The sequence below is a fragment of the Zerene cesonia genome, chromosome 27 (genome assembly GCF_012273895.1).
Source record: "Zerene cesonia ecotype Mississippi chromosome 27, Zerene_cesonia_1.1, whole genome shotgun sequence".
In the NCBI taxonomy this organism is placed as follows: domain Eukaryota; kingdom Metazoa; phylum Arthropoda; class Insecta; order Lepidoptera; family Pieridae; genus Zerene; species Zerene cesonia.
This window is the reverse complement of record NC_052128.1, coordinates 2761693-2782564: the sequence shown is the minus strand read 5'-3', so window position 1 is coordinate 2782564 and position 20872 is coordinate 2761693. Positions and strand designations below refer to the sequence as shown.

Here is a 20872-nt window from a genome sequence, read left to right as displayed (position 1 = left end):
TTACTGTTTGTGTAATAACAACAATGTTTGTCATTGTAATTTTATATTTTATTTTATTTCAGAAATTTTTAAGTTGTTTTTTTTATTTAACACAATTTCAATATGAGTCAGATATTAATGAAAATTTTTAACAGGTCTATTTCAGAAGTAATAGCCTATTATTCGGTACTTCGAGATTCAAAACTCAAAATTCACTGGTATTGTACTGATTTTTTCAAAGAGCGATGCATATTGTAAAAAAGTTGTCTAACGAGTTTTGTTAGTAAGTTATATTTTATATGAATTCTTACTACTTTTATTTAATTATTGGAGAACATTCTATTGGGCTTGTAAGTTGAACGAAGCTTTTCTATGAATGGGATATAGACAGGACGTAGGACCGTAGTCAGTGTCCAGCGATGAAAATAATTTATTAAGTATTTTCATTCACAAGCCGCGATCATGATAATATCGCCAATTTATTAAAGGTATAAGAATATTGTGAAACAATATAGTTCCCTTTGATGTACAAATTTGTGGAAAATTGCGTTTTTTATGCGACCGTATTTGTTGCATTAAACAAAAAAATTGGTAACTGCTAATGATTTTAAAACGAATTTTTTGTATTTATATTATTTTGCGATTAAAATTTCAGTTAACTATAGACTATATATAGACAGTGTAGACTATAGACTAGCAAATACTATTTATTATTTAAGTTGGACATATCACATAATTGGAAAGACCGTAAGATTATAATCTCGCGAGTTTATAAACAGCAGAATATTGTGATCCGTAACATTTTGTTTACAATTGAACGTATTATTTTTCGATAGATTATAAATTATAATCCGTCGAATTGAAACCATTCGACAGTGCGAATGGCGAGTTAGAATATAATCTAAAATGTTCATTTTTTTTCTATATATATTTTTTTTTATTGTTTATATATTTATAATAGATGTATTGGACTACTAAATGTATCATTTTAAATATATTTTTCATAGTCTGTTTATAGTTTGCAATGTCAATGTTCAAAGAAATTGAAGTGGAAACGCGATTGACCTGTGATACTCATTAAATTAGTCACATTTCTACGAAAAACATATAAACGTCGTACGTCCTTATGAGGTCATCAATTCAGCTATCGATTTAATAAAAAACTACATCACAACAAGCTGTGAACAAAGTATGAATCCCTGTTGAAAATTTTCTGTCGAATGATTGAGGATAATTTACTTAACATTGCAGGAGATGTCAGAGAAATGTTTTATGCTCGTGTAAACGCGATTATAATATGTTGTTGAGAAATTTAAGGGGCCATTCATGAATTTCGTCACACGAATTTTAGGCTCTTTTGAACCTCTCCCTCCCCTCCCCTTAGTGTGATGTCACAAAGCTTTGACCAAGGGGAAGGCCCCTTGTCACATTTTGGTAATACCCAACCCCCTTTTAAACGTGTGACGTAAATTTTGGACACTTTTCTTTTTTTGTTTATTTTTTTTATCTGGACAATAACTGCAAAGATTTTGTTAAATTTTCAAAAACAGTTTTACCGGGCGGAACTAACCAGAAAGTTTCTAAAAATTTGAATTTAATATATACCTATTTTTTTTTGTGGGAAAATCTTGCATGGATATCCAATTGGGTTATGTCGTATTCCTAAACTAAAACCCCGCTGTGTTCCGTCGAGCCGCCTAAGTGAAGGGGTGCTTGTTGGAATTCATCCGTGGCCACATTAATATATACCTAAATGATTGTTCATATGTGTTCCTATTGTATGTACCATACCTGACCTTGGTGTTCCATTGTCGAACTGTTTCGCACTTGGCATCCAACTTGGCCCTACTATTTGGTTAAAAGAAAGATAAATGATCACAGAGTCAGGGCTGCAACTGTAGAATTTTGTGCCGCCTTTATCTTTACTACCTTTACTTCTATCTTATCTTCATTATCGTCAGTCTATTCTTCTATACTACTAATATAAATCTACAGAGTTTGTTTGTTTGAACGCTCATATCTCGGAATTTCATAAATTCTTTCACCGTTAGTTACGTAGGTGATACCGGGGTGTTGTTATATACATATAGGGCGAAATATGAGCGAAGCCAGGGCGGACCCTGATACAATATAAATAAGTAGATAATTTCGGAAAATAATGCCGAAGGAAAAATAGTTAGTTACAATAATGAGCATGATAGAATTAATCAATGAAATCACAATTAAAAAAACGTCCTTTATGAAAAGCATAACCATAAGGATTTCCTAACACCTACAATTATTTACCAACATAATGTATTTACTCAAATGTTTTCAAACCTAGTGTGTAATATTATTTGCGTAGCAGCCCTGCAAGTGCGAGCTATTTTTTGGCTCCACCAAGTTGCGTCTATCCTCGGTCTAGCCAGATCGGCGCCAGAGCGTCTATTCCTAGCTTATCTTTGACATTGCGACTTATTGATAAAAATAATGACACATGCGTTGCAGTATCTTATGATACCTTTGCTGCATTTTTTTGAAAAGGCAGAGAATTTATCTTTTGCATACAAGTGATTAACATAATAATTGATTTGAATATATGAAAATTATATTAACTCAGTTTTGTTTTTTATAGCTTTTCAATTTATGAAAACTTTTATTAACCACTTTTTGTATAATTTGCATAATACATAGGCATATTTTTGTGTTATAGCGGGCAACTGAGCAGGTCAACATTCGCAGAGGTAGTGCCTCTGCGAATGCGCTGTCCGCTTTTAAGAAGTAAGGGATAAGGAAAAGATTGACGACTGGAAAAAGGAAATGGAAACAGGCCTTTATAACATACATATTCTACTATAAGCATATATTATGCAAATGGATAGAAATCTAAACAGTACTTAAATTATGAACAGGCATATGAAAATATATTATTGTAGAGTAAACATAACAGTTAAGTAAGGATTAAGTATTGTGCAACTTAACATGATTCACGCGCATGACGCAAATATTGCATAATTCCATTTTCCAAAGTTGAACTTGACAAAAAACTATGACATATATATCCAATATTACAAACATTACATTATTGATAAGAACCTGTTGCATAATTTTTTAATTATGCCACAAAACTGCAAAATTTTTAAGTGGGAGATTGTAATGTGGGATTCATGATTATGGCGCAATTTCAAAAATCTATTAATCAATACAAATGATCAAAACGTTTGAGCCCAAACATTAAAAAAATTATAATCGGTCTAGTTAATAATGACATTAATCTTATTTTAGTTTCAATAATAAACGAAATTTCATCTCAAATAATAAAAAATATTAAAGAGTTATTAATAAAAATGCTAAAGATATATCACCAGTAATAAGTATATCTCATATCAGATTGTATTATAGTCGTCACAAAAATTGTAGTTTAAAAATATCTTCATATACCTCTATATAAAAACTTGGTGTTACGATAAAGCACGAAAATAGTTTACAAAAACCTCCGCTCCAGTTTTACAAATAAACCTTTATGTGTCAATAATACCATTCTTCGTAAGGGCAAATATTTTTAGTAAGGCTACGTCGTAGCTCCCGTAGCACGCTACGACGGTTAAAAATAGATAATTGATGTCATCCAAGCTAACCTCCGCAATTTGAGTCACCACATTTGATTGTTTTAATTTTTGCCATATAGGATTTTTTAATACTCAATGATTAGCCCAAATGACGTAATACGGCAGGTCATGGTTTATCAGGTAATGACAAAATGTATGGAAGTTTTGAACGGAAGGCTCAGCTTATGTCCGTACATACATGCGCGTAGGTGTATTTTGGCGGGTAGTCAGTTCGCATGCGTGATCCGCGGCCGTCCGCAGTCCTGCCACCATTCTTTAGTTGCATACCGAACTCCTTCGCGAGAGGACGTATCGATATCACGCGTTTTCCACCAACCGTTTCACCAACAAAAAGTGTTTTTAAACAGCAAATTACATACCAAAATTTGTGTTAAAACCAAGAGGAGATAGAGTAGAAGTCAATCGTGTTCGAATTTGCTTGCAGGGGTGATCAGGGAGGCGGAAAACGGTAAACAAATAGGTTCTGTGCTGTAGCGATTTTTGTGAATGAATTTAAGATGGTGGACGGCTATGCGCGATCGCGGAGGTGGCGTCGCCGTCGAGTTTTATGACCGTCGTAGACCAGCGTAGTGGGTATTGGGATTTTTTTGGGTTATCGGTGTAGGTGGTGGTCAGGCAAGGCAGCGGGCGTGGCGAAGCGTGCGGTGCGCGAGTGTGCGTGCGATCGAATTGAATGAATGGAAATGACGTGCGGGCGGCTAATGTATGTTTGATAACTGCACGGTTATCGGACACTCTAGCCTTCTGAACTATTATTAGATCAATTTAGCCTCCTTATATCGTTTTAATACTGCTTACTATCTCTATGTAAATGATGACTTAATGTAAATTCTGTGAAGTCTTTAAAAATAGATTAAGCTTCTGTGGCGAGCCGCGTTATTATTTTGGGATACTTAAGTATAGTCTAAGTATAGGTAGTTATTTAATTGGACCATTTTTATTTAGATGACTCTCTATGATTGTATATTTGCGTGTTTTGGGGCACCTAACCTACTAAATATAATCTTAATAATTTCAATACCAGCTTAACTGTTTTCATAATAATTTTACAAACTGATCGTACGTTTTACTTCACAGCGAGACAGTTAACACATAATTAATTACGCAAGTACGTTATTTATGACATTTTTAAATCATTATCGTCAATAAAATATAATAGTCACTGTTTGTTTTATAATATCTATTTTTCCGTTTTATGGATATGCAAATACGCTTCAAGCTACATATACACAATGTCACACCAAGTAGTAACTTTCGAATCAATATTGCAGCCTTGTGTTCAGATAGTCTGTTTGCGTTTATGACGATTTTAACACGCTATTTATTTCTGTCCCTTCAAATCCGTGGCTATAAACGTTTGTTAAATTGAAACGGATGGGGAACTGTATTTAGGGGCGTCTAATGAAAACTAAGAGATATCTAATCTGTTTTATATGTTTTTTATTGTTTACATTGAGTTAAAAATATATAAATTTACAAATTGGGACCTTTGAGAGTATGCAAATTTTGGAATTTCTTGAAACAGAAATGACGCAAAGATCACTGTAATTTTTTTAACGAGTAATGAATACACGTTTTAAATAAAAACATGATTCAAATGGGATGTATGCTATCAATACTAATATTGTATTTATTGGAGGTAATTTGGAGTAAAGTTCAAGAACCAGGATCAAACATGGGTTTCTTTTTTCTCATTAAATTCCCGCATGTTGTTTGACGTCATTTGTTGCTAATGCAATATAACTAATAGTTCACCCCAGCTTCGTTCGTGGTATAGCATATAGCACATAAGGAATACGCTCCTATTCAAACGTTGAAATAATATTGGTATAGGTCCAGTAGGTCCTGAGAATAGCAGGTTCAAATAAACAAACTCTTCAGCTTTAAATTATTAGAATAGATAATAACTTATACATTTTACACATAGGCTATATTTTACTCATAATCGTCAGTTTGGAATAAAGCTGAAGAGTTTGTTTGTTTGAACCCACTAATCTCAGGAACTACTGGTCCGATTTGAAAAATTGTTTCAGTATTAGTATTAATATTCTTTTTTCATAATTTTCTCATTTAACCGTAATATTGACACTCATACAAACACACACCTGACCGATAACAACATAAGTTTTAATAGGCTGTGTAATATTAAATCAAAGTAAATATAATGTTGGATCACTTACCACAAAAGTGTCCATATATATACTATTAAAAAAATTTAATCAGATATAAAAACCTTTATTATATGAAATATTTTTATATATGTAATATTGCGGCTTTTGTATTTTAATTTTATGCTATATAAAAATAACACAAAGATTTTTTCACGGAATCTTTTTTAGGAACTAAATAAGATTAAAATCTCAGACTAAATATAAGTCTGACATTTTTAGTCCTAAAAACGCCACACCTCCACAAAATACTTGTTTGATATAGTGCTTCTAGGGATGTAGGGTAAGGATGCCGGAGTCCCATTTCCTTTTCTTCACCCTTCCAAGCTCATTCCTTCTTTACCGTCGTCAATCCTTTCGACATCCCTTATCTCTTCAAAGCTGGAAACGCATTCGTAGAGGCATTACTTTTGCGAATGTTCGGTGTGTTGGTAATCGCTTACTACCAGTTAAACCACAAACTACAAAGACGTCCTAATTATGCTAGCATAACAGTCAGTAGCCTAGACAATAATGCAATATCTAGAACGCATCGTGCCCATATGAATCCGCATTATGCGGGTAATCCATCCGAAGCCTCTAAATCTCATTTAATCTATCCCTTTTTGCTAAAAATAGAATAAAATTTTATGTGTCACGTTTCAATATCCCACGTTTTGATTAATAATAAATGTATTTATGTAGTTGAAACGATATAAGCTTTCACATAGTAGCCTATTTGGCTTGTTCATTGCAAGTACGACTGTAATATAAATGGGGTGGTATAGTCGTTTTATTCTTACTTATACTACTAGTTATGTTATCTGTGCTTATACTTCTAGTAACCTGTAGCTAAATCTGATAAACATGCCATTTACATATACATATGTGTATCGATATAAACACGAAGAGATTCTCTGTAAAAAACTTTTTTTTTAACAAATATTACGCGTTTATTCTACATCCCGATATAATTGAATAAAGCATTTACCCTAAAGCAGTGTACAATACATGGTAATTTTCCACCAGCTACAAATGTCATAAGCACTAATAAAAACTCTCTCTTACAGATCCACAAAACCTTGCTGGATAATCCAGGTCGAGACACGTTTGAAATGTAAACCATATTCCATATCTGGGTACGGAAAAAATTCAGTTGAGGATAACAAATGCGCTCGGTCAAGCACCATCGTGCCTGGTGCACACTATGACACGCTCGCTACAACATCGCGACGTCAGAATATGATAAAGGTATGTTTAGTTTGTGTACATTTCGTAAAATGTCTAAAGTTATATAGAATATCCACAATGTACCGAGGAAACGTTGAAGAATACTATAAGGTTGCTTTTACCTTTTATGAGAGCCAAATTTTTGAGCGGCTGAACTTAAATTTTGACGTAAACGTTAGAGGAAATTATAGAGAACTAAATAAAAGAAAAAATAAACACTTGCAACTTTTTAATTTATATCAATATATAATACAGAATTCTGCCATTGTACTTTGAAATTAGCGTTTATGCCATAAATCATAAACAACAACGCAAAGTACTCTCAAAGCAAAATTATGAAATTTGGATTGAGATTTGCGAATAAATTATTTTAGCTTTTTTATTTTATAAGGATATATCTGTAAGGCAAATTGCAATATAGAAGGTTGAGCTGTAGTGACCTTGGAAGTACATAAAAATACATTTTTATACAACTATATTCTCCGTTGTGAAAGGTTTGTCAGATTATCATACAGACATTTACTTGAAGAAATTAAAAAGACACCTCAGAAGAAATTGATCACAAAGTCTGTTTTTGTCTCGAGGACCATAGGTTTAGTACCCAAACACTTTCTGCATATTCCATAACATGTCACGAGAATATGTAGCGTAAATTAATTATTTACTTAATGGATAAGCTCCAAGAAACAAGGCAGTTATATTATAGCACATGCCAAATATTTAGGTCGTGGACCGGGCGCCTAGCCAACCCTGTCACAGGCAGCCGATGAAACCGCCAAATTTTGTTTCTTACAATACTTGTAACTTTCAAAAGCTGGCTGGTAATGTGTTATATTTTCTCTATACGAACGTTTAAAATATGCAATATATGCAAATAGATATCTGCTTGCAAGGAAGAATGCTAAGAAAAGCCATTGCAGGATGATGTCTACGACACATAAAACCGAAAGAGTAGAAGAAAGCCGATCCGATTGGTAAGGCGTCGTCCATTTAGAAGTCCGCCTAATTAGCGTTTTTTTTTTTCACAAATAAAAAGAAAACAATCAAAGATGTCGATACCTTTTTTTAACAATGCTTGAGGAAACCGAAGACTCAGTTTATGTAAATGTTTTTAATTTAATATTGTGACATAAATTTGTATTTAGCTTATGTTGTTTTTCGTAGAACAACTAATTATAAATAGGAAAAATTTACATAAATTATGAACTTAATTCATTTATATAAATTTATTGCGTATATGTTACAAAATGTCTTTAAAATTATATTCCCAATAGCAAAAATAACGAGTTATCATACTACATAACATGCATATTTCTTAAACGATGTCACCAGCAACCTAGCGAAAAAATAAACAGCCTATTAGGGAGGCGGCGCGACCTCTCACATAAGACGGGGGCCACTCCTAGAGCAAAACGCATCGCTGCATACACTTTTCATAAAATATTTACCAACTTGTAATGCAAACTTTTTCTTGGAAAAAGTGTAATATATGCTGCGAGATTTTGCGGTAACTTGACTTTATAGGATACTTAGAACGTGGAAAGTTAGCTATGTATTGCATACGAGGAAAATGTACTTAATATATCGTGGAGCAAGTATATATCTGGCTTCTTTTTTTGCTATGATGAATACTCGATATAATAATTGCTTGCAATAGGGTTGCGAATAATCGATAACTCTCATCATATTATGCATCGCACATTTCGATTTTTTGTCGTGTTATATGTAAGTTGTCTATTTCTATCGCTCCGATCTTCGTTTGTCTGTGTCATATTTTGTAATAATAATATTTAACACCAATCTGATTACCAAATTTACTCACCTTCTGTGGATTTTTTAACAAGAAAAATACATTGTAAACAATTTAAATATTGTCATTCAATGTAGTGTTTTGGATACTAAAAAATAAATATTAGTACGGCCAATAAATAAATTTGCTTAACATTAGATCATCTTCTATTTGACTTATGCATACTAAAAGCAAGAAACGTTATGTGAGCTTTCGCAGAATGCCCACCAATCGAATGTATCACACCTTAAATCTCGATAAAACAAAAGACAATCAACGGAAATTTTGAACACTAAATGTTGTAGCAATCAATAATTATACCCGTGGTATATATACTATTTATACTTTTAAGCATGTTGCCTCATTGAACATTTCACGAGTCATTGAGAATAATTAATTTAACAAAATCAGGAACTTATTAATAGACTGTTATAAATTGCCAACTATTCTAGAATGGAGTTTAAAATTAAATTCAAATGGGAACGAAATATTGACTACAAATAAACGTGTCTACATATTTTATCAACTCGGCGTTTAATTGATATGGACGCCAATTTTATTGGTTTAATTGAACACGCTAACAATCAAACAACAAATACAAGGCGAAAGATCTATTTGCCAGTTCATTACCATGGAACTTTATTTAAACTTCTGTCTATAAGATTCGAACAGGAATAATATGGAATACATTCGAAATATAAGTTACTAGCTTTTCGCCCGCGGCTTCGCCCGCGTAGAATTCGCTTATATCGCGCGACACGGTAAGGAGTATTTTCTTCGCATCAAAAAGTGTGGTTTGTTCTTTCCCACTTTCATCTCCATCTTTATACCAAGTTTCATCAAAATCGGTTTGACAATAACGAACTTTCATACAAACTTTCATCCCCTCTTTCAACCCTTTCTACCCTTTTTTCGCGATAAAAAGTATCCTATGTTCTTTCCCAAGTTCATTTCTATCTTCATATCAAATTTTGTAAAAATCGGTTCAGTGGTTTAGGCGTGAAAGCGTAACAGACAGACAGACAGACAGACAGAGTTACTTTCGCATTTATAATATTAGTAGGGATGTTATGAGCTCATTTGTAAGGAATCTTACTGTTACCATTTCGAGACTATCCCTGTTTTTTTGTTATAATTACTTTAATATACTTACTTTAATCACGTTGGAGAGAAGATCACCCAAAAGGATATTTTATATCCCGTTATTTTAATGCCAAAACATTAACCAATTTCAAATACTTTTATGTAATTTTAGTTCTTGGTACAGTTATGGCGCATGGTAGAGTTATATAATTAGATACATAAACTTGTCATCAGTTAACATTCAACGTTATTTAAATTCGTTAAAATTCATCCTACAAAACAAAACAACTATTTGCATATAAAAAATGCATAAACGATTCTATAAACATACAGTATCAAGTTGTCATTTGCAAAAGATAAGTAAACTAAGAAATGCACCTATATTGGATCGGGTCCAAACTTCACCAATTATTTTTAAAGTGTCATAATATTATAGAAACCTATATGAAAAAGTCTTATACATATGAACGTTTGAATCCACGTCAATGTGAGGTGTTTAGTGCTATTATTTTCCGCCCAAACAACCTAAACAATACGCAATCATCTTCAAAAATTCTTTCTTCAACAAAAGATTGTATATAATTAATTGCACGACCTCAATCGTACCAAAATTGAAATCGTTTATATCCAATGAGGAGTAGCTCATTTCCCAAATACCGTTAATGTAAAGAGCATAAAACCAGCAGTATAGACGACCTTGGCTGACGGCCTCCAAGCTTTTTTATGTAATGTAAAAGCTTCGCTAACGCTGACAGTCACAAAGTAAACTTCAGCAATGTCTGTGGGCTGTATATCGTGGTTGGACATTTTCATCCACCAGCACCATGTCTACATTTATAGGTTATGTTTTTAATTATGGAAGTAAATTTAAATAGAAGTACGATAAATGTTGAATTTTTTAGAACGTGTTATTGCAAGCATTAGCCAGAGAAGGTTCATAAGTAGATTACTCTTATTTCAAAAACTGGTAATAATGTATGCAGTGAAACGGCAAATTTGAGAGGGCTAAGTTTTTTATTGTTCTGAATGGTTATACTATGATATAGTTACAACGTATTATAATTTTCTAAGATAACAATCGTTACATTAGAGCCAAACATAATATTAAATGAATATTACAATACATTTACAATTGTACTAGGTGTCTCGTCCAGATACGCGGCAATAATGTCCACTAATAATAACAAAATGGTGTAACATTTCCAATAGCTACTTTCATCCAAACCACCTTAATACTAATATCGTAACTTACTTTACTCTGTGATGACGTCATGACACACCTTCATTGATAAGGTGACCGATGGTACTCCGAGTGGATGCTATGCAAGCATGAATGGATTTTTCAAAGGTTAAAGAACGGGTGTGTTCTTAATAGAGAAGACTATACAATTTATTATAGCATAGACTATCAATTAATAAACTATGTCCGAACCGGTGGTAAATGTTAGGTATAACTGTGTAATATGACAAAAGTGGAAATCTAGTCGAATGAATAAATGTTTGAGTTTGAGTTTGAGTTTATATATTTAGGCTATTAGCAGATGTACATCAACAGATATATCACCATCAATAGATGTACAGGACACATTGAATGCACAGACAGACACAGAAAGTATATCCTAATTGTTAGTAAAGGCTAAATTAGCGCTGCATGCGCTATACAAATTCGTTACATCCAATTTTACGAACGAGTTTTTTATGTTTGTAAGAGATAAGCTCAAAAACTGTGTAACTGAATTTCGTAATTCTTTCATTATCAAAAAGCTGAATTGTTCCTGATGACACAAACTTTATAATATCCAGCAAAAGCAGGAAAGAGCCGAGGCGATTGTGCATTCTTTTCAAAAATCTTCGTTCTATTAATAAAAACCGTATACATTATAATTTGTTCATCTTTATGAAACTATTAAATAATATACGCTTGAATAAAATACATAGAAAAAAAATCCTGAAAAGAAGGTGTTTTTTTTTTTATATTACAGTCGGCAATGGAGCTGGTGGGACGCCTGATGGTAGGCGCTACCACCGCCCATGAACATTTGGAGAGGCATAAGGTCCATTACAGACCTTACGCCTCTACAAATGGATTGTCGACTTTTTGGGAAGGGATTAAGAAAGGATTGGTGATCGGAATTAGGGAAAGGACTGGGAAGGGTAAGGAAAAGGATATGGGCCTTCAACTAAATGTGTGATTTTCTGTCAGTATGGGTACCATATAGCCCAAAGTCAATTCTTTTAATAAACGAAACCTTAAACTACACATGTGTTGCAAAATAATTGAATGTTTATTTATACTTTTTCAGTAAATATGAACAACTATTACGATTGATAATAATTAATACTTTGTTACACGTGTAGCGTTAGGATCACGCAAGTGTATGTCAAAACATATTTTTAATTATTTAAACGGTTAAGATTTACAAGGTACATTATTATATATTTTCTATCACCTTATTTCTCCATCTGTGACGGAAAAAAAGGAATACATCTGTGTCCCCCTATAGTGTACTAGCCTTAGAAATCTGGCTTTTAATTCAAAAATTTTGTTTTATTATTTTAGTTTATTGTCACAGTAGCGTTTTCCATAATCAAATGACCAAATGACGAATTGAGTCTCTCTTCAAAAGTAACTTATTAGAAACTAGCTGTTGCCTGCAGGTTTGCCCGCGCGGTCATAATAAATTTTCATGAGACAAACTTTCATCCCCTATTTTATCCCCTCGGGAGCAGTATACATCAAAATCCTTATCCTAAGCGGATGCCTACGTTATCTATCTGCATGTCTAATTTCAGTCTGATTCGTCCAGTGATTTGGGCTATGCTTTGATAGATCACTATATTAGTCAGTCATCTTTGAGTTATATATATTTAGATTTAATCATACACAAGAACTCGCAACTGAGCTATATATTCTATTAAAAACTTCCTAATTCTCTATGCACGAGTATCTGTAAGCATCTGCAATCATTGATATAAATAAATAACTGCAATATAACGATTAATGTTATGCAAGTAACTTGTACCATAAAAAACAATAAGTCACAAATAATTCAAAATGACCTAAATATGGTAAAGTACGATCTGCACAAACTTTGTTCACATTTCTGGAAGGTTTCCAAACACAAAACTAATCTACATATTGTAAAATAACTCGTAATGATAATACAACGGCATTGGTGAAGCGGATGTGGTTAGCGACTAACTTTGACCATTAAATAGTGCGTTTGGATTTTTAACTTTTAATTAATTGTCCTCTTTAATATATGTGTAGAAATTGGATTATATTTAAGTAGCTTTTGCCCGCGGTTTCGCACGCGTTAAATTTAGAGAATGTTCATGAATGTTAGTATACATATAAAACTTCCTCTTGAAGCACACTATCTATTTAAAAAAAATCATAAAATACTGTTGCGTAATTTTAAAAATCTAAGCATACGGACACATAGACGGCGGAAAGCGACTTTGTTTTATACTATGTAGGTACTCTTCGTACTCTTCAAAGTGTACAAGGTTTTTTAATTACCCTTCGTTTATTGGAGTAAACCTCAGTGGTAACTGATCTCATCATAGACATCTTACGTTCCGGTATTTTAAGCAATCTATTATAAATATTAAAGATACGGTATCAAAATCTAAGATTAGTTTAGTAGAAATATGTTTTTGCGACTAGCTACTAAGGATCACAAGAATAGGATAAGGCTCGATTCTTGGTAGCACAAAACTTTTGGCTCAGCTGCGCATAGAACAATCCATCTTCTGCTCCCTAAACATACGATTCAAATTAGCCTGGCTGTGAGAAGCCTCCACAGGTGAAGCCCTGACAGGTGCCCCATGCCGGGGAGACGCTGCTACCACGCTGACCCGCGCGCTAAGCGTTAAGCAATCAATAAAAACAAGAACTGAATGTAGATCAGTAGACTCAATGAGGTCACCGCATTGCGCGTGCGGGCCTCGGTTCGTTCAACCCATCTGCATCAGTGCACCGCATCACTGGATGCACGTGTAGCCGAAACATTATAATTTTATGGCCCATTCAGGTCCTGATATATTGCCACATACAACAATATGGATATACGACCTCTTCGGTTTTAATAGTTAACGCGGTTCGAATAGGGAGTTGAATGGATACGGTCGATCAAATGTGGTTAGAAGCATTGTTACTTGGGTTAGTATTAAAACAACTATAAATATTTTTTTTTAATAAGTGAGGCTCACTATCACTGAATACTACCACAGATAACATAATATTATACTAGGTACTACTTATTATTTAATAGAGTTGAGACAAACGCGTTAAATAAGTTACTCCGGTAGTGCTTTACGTGGTAGTGGAAAACTGATAGTGCATTGTCTCTCTCACTCGATCTCTCTATCCCACTCTATCCTTCAATTCTTTTAAAAGCGCATTAAACTATTAGTATGGATGCGTGTGGGCGATGCATTACTTTGAAGCAAAATTACGGCACTTATCCTGATTAAGATAATTTTAAAATTGATGGATTTTGAGGAAATACATCAGTCTATAAGATTTTCGAAAGAAAATGCCTTTACAATAGATTCACTTGCTTAAACTTTTTAATCAAATTAAACGACTAAAATGCTATTCCATAAAGAAGTAACAGTTCAAAGCATAACTTAAATACCACTTAAGTCTTAAGCTCACTACCTGTTCACCAAATACTAAAAAAATACCAAATCTTGTTAACCTCATTTATTATTTTTTATTTTCTTATAAGACACCTAATAATGACGAAAGGAGAAAATAAAATTCCAATGTTTATTAAATATTCCTTTCATACAATGAACAGAAACTTTAACACGCAACTTCGATCCGTTCATTTGATTTCTTAGAATTTATCTGGACTTCGTAGATTTCATGAATTTTTTTCTATATTCTGAATTCGTAAACTATTCCATTAGTTTTAAGTTTATATCACAATATTTAATATTGTTCAATATAAACTGAATTACGCGACATTTCATTTAAAATCCGTTCAATCGTTTTCACCTAATCAAGCATCGATCAATTAAATAAATTAATAAACCTATATTGATACTTGGTAATATATACCTACGAGGTCTTTCCCGCGGACACGCTAATTAATCAAATATTATTAGTGTACAAGTCGCCTGTAGATTGTAAACCGTTTGATTATAATCTAATAAATATGTGTGTATGTCTGTGTCAAAATAAATGTTTTTCTTTCTTTCTTTCTTTCTTTCTTAATTCGTGAAATTAATTGTAGCCACATAATACAATAACTAGATGTCATAACTTCATATATACATATTACCATACTTATAAACTATTGTACTTAAACTTATAATAGTATAATCTCATACTACATTTCAATAATAGAGATTTCATAATAACAATCGCTGCCAAACTTACACCTTGGTGATTTCCGCGCCAAGCCTTATTTTAAGAACTTTGGAACTTTTAATTAATGTTGGCACTGGCTCCCAGTCACACGTGGTGAAAAGATAATATTATTTGTAGGTTTTACGCCGAAAACTTTTATTCTGAATGACGAAATTTTCATAACATGCATGTTATTAATTCGTTGCACCTCAGTAGTTAAAAATAGACTCCCATATCTTAATTTTATAACAGTATATTATAATTAATATGTATGAACTTTATATATTTATGTGGGTAAATATATGTATTGTATTTCTCTATGATATACATTATATTAAGTATTATAGGAAACTAAAAATTGTGAAATAAACACCAGTTAACGTAAAAACAAATCAACAATCTAATAATATGATTTCATGAGGATTCAAAGGTTATAATAACATTTATATTTGTATCAGTAACTCTGTCACTATTATTTGTGTACTAAATAATAATAAAAGAATATTATCGCGATGCAGTTGTAGCATATCGCTACGCCGTAGCTTAAATCTACATAATTTCGTAGCATAAGAAATGAAAATAATAAAATATTTATTGACATAAAGTAAAGTGATTACATCTTTGAAATATGTCACTAGGTGTCGCAAAAATTGTCTTGTACACTATTGCAAAAAACAAAATCATCTTTCATAAATATCCAGCTAAACATGCGTTATTACTACATTTTCAAGTGAATTGTACGTTATTTACAAAAAACATGCATATAAAGGATTCTATGTACCAATTTATCCCGTATAAAATTGTTTTCAAATCCTATTAAAATAAATGTTACTCAATTTACAATTTCATACAGCATTCAAATTTGTCTATAATAGAATATGAAACGAAAAATGTCGCGTCGCAATGCGCGTGCACTGAGTAGGACACCACGGGGTCATTGAACCCACTAGCCGCATCACTGCAGGATGTTTTTAAATTCTTTACACTGAAAACATCTCTAACCTCTTTACATAACTTTGTGCTCGGATAAGTATCCTTGAATACAGGTAACTTTGTAAAAAATAAAAATAACTTGCGATAAAATCAGTATTATAGGCGATTTTCATTTAAAGTATAGTATAGATAGATAGTATTCATAAACATTATATTCGACAACATTATTTAAATCAATTATGATCTCATAGCAAGGAAAGAAACCTTTCAGTATCAACAAATATAGTAATAATGTAGTTTGAATAACCCTTTGTAGTATTACTTAATTGCATCACAAACTTTTAAACATAGCCCTGCAAAATCGATAGGATCATTAAAGCAGTAAATATAGATACAACAGAACGTGTAGAGCGCGAGTGCGATGACTCTCACTAGAGTAATCCCTTCAACCGATAATTCGATTCGATTGTATATCCGACCTGAGGGACTCAGTCTCTATTAAATTCCCTTCATTTTCCAGCTGGATTAAAATAGGAAATTGCATTCTGCAATCTCATTGGCTTAAAAGCATACAGTGACTGTTTTTCACGTGATAAACGAAGGGTGTGCCTTGTGAATGAGTATCGCACATTAGCCAGTATATATAATACAACTGATAAAGACTTTAGAAGGGTTTTGGAGGTGAAGCATTTGCTCATAATAGGAACGTTTTAACCCGTAAGTTAAAAAAAAACACAATGAAAAACCATCGGGATACTGACTTATGCGGGTGAAACCGCGGGTAGTATTCTATATTTATTGGTGCTCCAGCACCAATAAACAATACTGAAACTAATTAGAAAAAATGCTTTTGAGAGCAGAATATGCTCTCTTTGTCAGCTAGTTACGTTATTAACTTGATTAATAAAATAGAAGCAAAAAGTGAGATAGAACACCAACATTTTAAATCCCACATCAATTATCGGTAAAGCTCAAATGTAACAAACACGTGGAGTTCCAGTTACACTATAATATACTGTTATTTTTATTACACACGTGTATCATAAATCACACGGTATTTCCCTAATTATGCATGATTATATTGAATCAACGTAGCTTCGAAATATTTCCATAGCTATAATTTTAGCTATATGCTATTGGTTTCATGTTTACTTCCCAAAAAAAAAGAATATGACCTATTTTTTAATCATAAATTCCTTACCAATACTGGAAAATATTGTATGACGAACTTATCGAGTGGGTATGTATATTTATAAAATATGGTTGAGAATGGATAGTTACCAAAGTTCAAGCTAAGCATAGTTCATGAAGATATTCTTAGAATTGCATTGTGTGATATATCCATAAATATTCTTTCATATGCTCATATTATTAAAGCTTATTTACATCCTTAACCCAAACAAGAGATTAAAATATTACATATGCAATATTGCGTAGGACAACGTAGCAATGACGACGTAAAGCCTTCATTTACGTAAGGTACTTATTTTTAGCTACAATCGATCGTTGCAACTTATTTAGATTTGATCATATCTTATCTATGCATGTTAATAATTTTGTGGGGGACCTATTTTATCGGTTATACAACGTATAAACATTGTATAAAATTTTAACAAGCTTCTTTCATATGGTTAAAGATTAAAATCTTTCATATCCTGTTCCTCTTTTCTTCGTTTAGTCTCTTCATAATATTATTTTTTAGATAGACGATTAGCTAATTGAGAGTGGGTTGATATATTGACACCGTACGTATAACAAGTGACAATGCACCCTGAATGCACGCGGAAGCTTAGAACAAAGGACTTTTGTAGACAATTTTGTCGTTATATACACATACTAGCTATTGCCGCTCGCACTCGTTAATTCGGAGTAGTTTAATAGATGTAATTATACATATAAACCTTCCTCTTGATTCACTCTATCTATTAAAAATACCCCATCAAAATCCACTTCGAAGTTCTAAAGATTTAAGCATGCATAGGGACATAGTATATGCTATGTAATGATAAAGCTCCCTGAAAGCATCAACTTCTGATAGCTTGTTGTAAGGAAAACTTCCTTCATTCTTCATAAATATATATAATAACAATCTTACTAATTGATGCTAATATCCTTCCAATATTTAACATGGCACCAAAAAGCCAAAGCTATGAAAACGCAGTTTATTTTTACACACCCGATCACTGCAACCGAACGCTATTTAAATACCGGATGATCGATTATTCATCGTTTCGATTTGAAGTCGATGCTTTTTGTAGTAATCTCGATTTAATAGCATAGATATAAACGTCATGCAAATTGTGGATTGATTTATTGACTTGCATAAAATGTCACGGATTCTATCGAATACTCATCAAGCGGTTGGAGACATGACGGTGTGACAATTTCGGTATAAATTTTTTAGATTTGGTAACTAATTTCTGCTGTTTGTTACTATTGTCATATTAAATATTCATTGTTGATTGAAATAGCTGGGAATGTAGGTTTTGTGACAAACATAACTAGCTTAAATTTTCTTATAAATATAGTATACTTATGAGCTCGTTAGTCGGTACCTTATTAATTCGTTCTTTATCACCGTATACTGAAATTCTTGAAGAACTACATATTATAAAGCAATAAATCTTCCCTTACACAATACCATACAATCAATTTCTGAGGTGACATGATGGGTGGTCACCTGCCAACCCGCATTTGGCCAGCGTGGTGGATTATGGCTTGAACCCTCATAGGAGGCCTGTGTCCCAGCAGTGGGATTATATATGGGCTGATGATGATGATGATGATAATGATGATGGGTAGGCGATTCCGTCTCATAATCAAATTTTGTGCCTTTCTTTAACATATTTTCATTAATAAGTATTTTAATGTCACATAACATAAAATAAAAAAGCGTAGCTATTTCTAATTCACATTAACACGACACATTAACTAGATAACGTACTTTATGCAAGGTATCAACGAACGTTATCAGCGCATACATCCACCAGGCTACCGTTATGAGGTGAAGGTTTCGACCTGAATTCGTCCTAGATGCGTTGCCGGGACAACACCCCCTCCTCCCCACCTAAACGTATTACAGCGATGTCAATGAAGCGAGTTTTTTTAAATGTTTGTGATGTTATAAACATGTTTTTAGGAGAATCGACTTATACGTTCTTTACGTTATTATCAAATACAATATTTAAGTATTTGATAATCATTAGAAATATACTAATATATAGCTATATTTTTTTTTCAATTAAAACCACGCTTTAATGTCTCACTTGTCTCACAATCAACAAAATGTCTCACTTGCTCTTATACAGAGTAGGAAATTATTAAGTCCTCGATTTAAATCAGAATAATCTCATGCAATTTATTGTATTTTCAGCGACCCTTGATAAGTGTTATTTTGTATTTAATCTGTCCGTTTAATGAAGATAATAAAGCGTGTTCAAAAATAGGATTTTCACCATTATTTATTACGATCAATTAAACAACTACACCAATGGGCAAAAAATCTGCAAGCTAACCCGACAATCACTTTTGTGTCTCACTCTTATCATGTAGGGGTATGAAACGAAAAACGTATATACGTTGGACGATTCTCAGACCTGCCCTATATGCACACAAAATATCATAAGAATATATGTGGTAGTCGAGCACGCTTCGGCACGAATTGGGCCAGCTCGCACCGGGGAAGTACCACACCCCCACAGAAGACCGGCGTGAAATAGCATTCTGCTGTATTTCGTTCGGTGATTGGGGGAGCCGGAGGCCCATATCCTTTTCCTTCCCATTCCCAGTCCTTTCCTTTATTCTTTTCGCCAATCCTTTCTTAATCCCTTCCCAATTTAAAGTCGGCAATCCATTTGTAGAGGCGTAAGGTCTGTTATCGACTTAACGCCTCTACAAATGTTCATGGGCGATGGTAGCGCTTACCATCAGGCGTCCCACCAGCTCCATTGCCGACTGTGACATAAAAAAGATCCAGCCGTTTCGGAGGATTATGGTAACTAACATTGTGACACGAGAATTTTATATACATAGATTTTATATCTAAGAGTAAGTAATATTAAATCTGAAGAAAAAAAATTGGAATAAATAAATTCTCTTCTTGTAAAACAACCATAAAATTTATAGCCGGCCCTAAATAGCATTGGATCCTTGCTAAAATGCAATCTTTGCGTGATGTTATTCCACCACGCAAAAATACACCTGTTTCAATAGTGATATAAAATCTAAACAAATAACCTATTTTTAAGTATAGTTTCAGATCTAGATATTCTTTTCTTAATAAATTTGCTTACATCAATAATACTAAATATGAAAACCTTTATATCTGTTCTTTTAATGCAAAATGCAAAAATAGCGACTCCTGATCCAATTTATAAAACTTACTTTTCACAACGTTCTCTATTCACACAATAACAGGCTGTGTAAATAATAAAAATCGGGCAAATGCGAGTTCGCATCGTGACACTAAGGGTTTCGTACAAATAATCTAAAGAGCCAAAAAAAAAATAATCACCTCCTTTTATGACCGTGCCAATTGCTGCTTAACCCCGATTTTTTATTATTTTTTGTTGAACAATGACAACAGAAATAGAAATTTTGAAAGAATAGAAAAAATTTGATCACGAGGCAGGATTCGAACCTGCGTTTTTTGCCTAACCGTAGCATATTCTTTCAAAATTTCTCATTTATAAAGCATTTCAATGCTATAAAACTAAAAATTAAATTTAACAAAGGCCGCGTT

At 33.0% G+C, this 20872-nt stretch overlaps 1 protein-coding gene across 1 annotated transcript in view; it reads left to right on the top strand.

The window, feature by feature from the left end:
- The first annotated feature begins 3861 nt into the window (after positions 1–3861).
- Positions 3862–20872, top strand: part of LOC119837495 — a 30085-nt gene continuing 13074 nt past the window's right edge. Inside the window, exons 1-2 of the mRNA XM_038363092.1 lie at positions 3862–4035; positions 6805–6985. The gene's annotated coding sequence lies outside the window, so the exon portion shown is untranslated. The remainder of the gene's footprint in view (positions 4036–6804; positions 6986–20872) is intronic.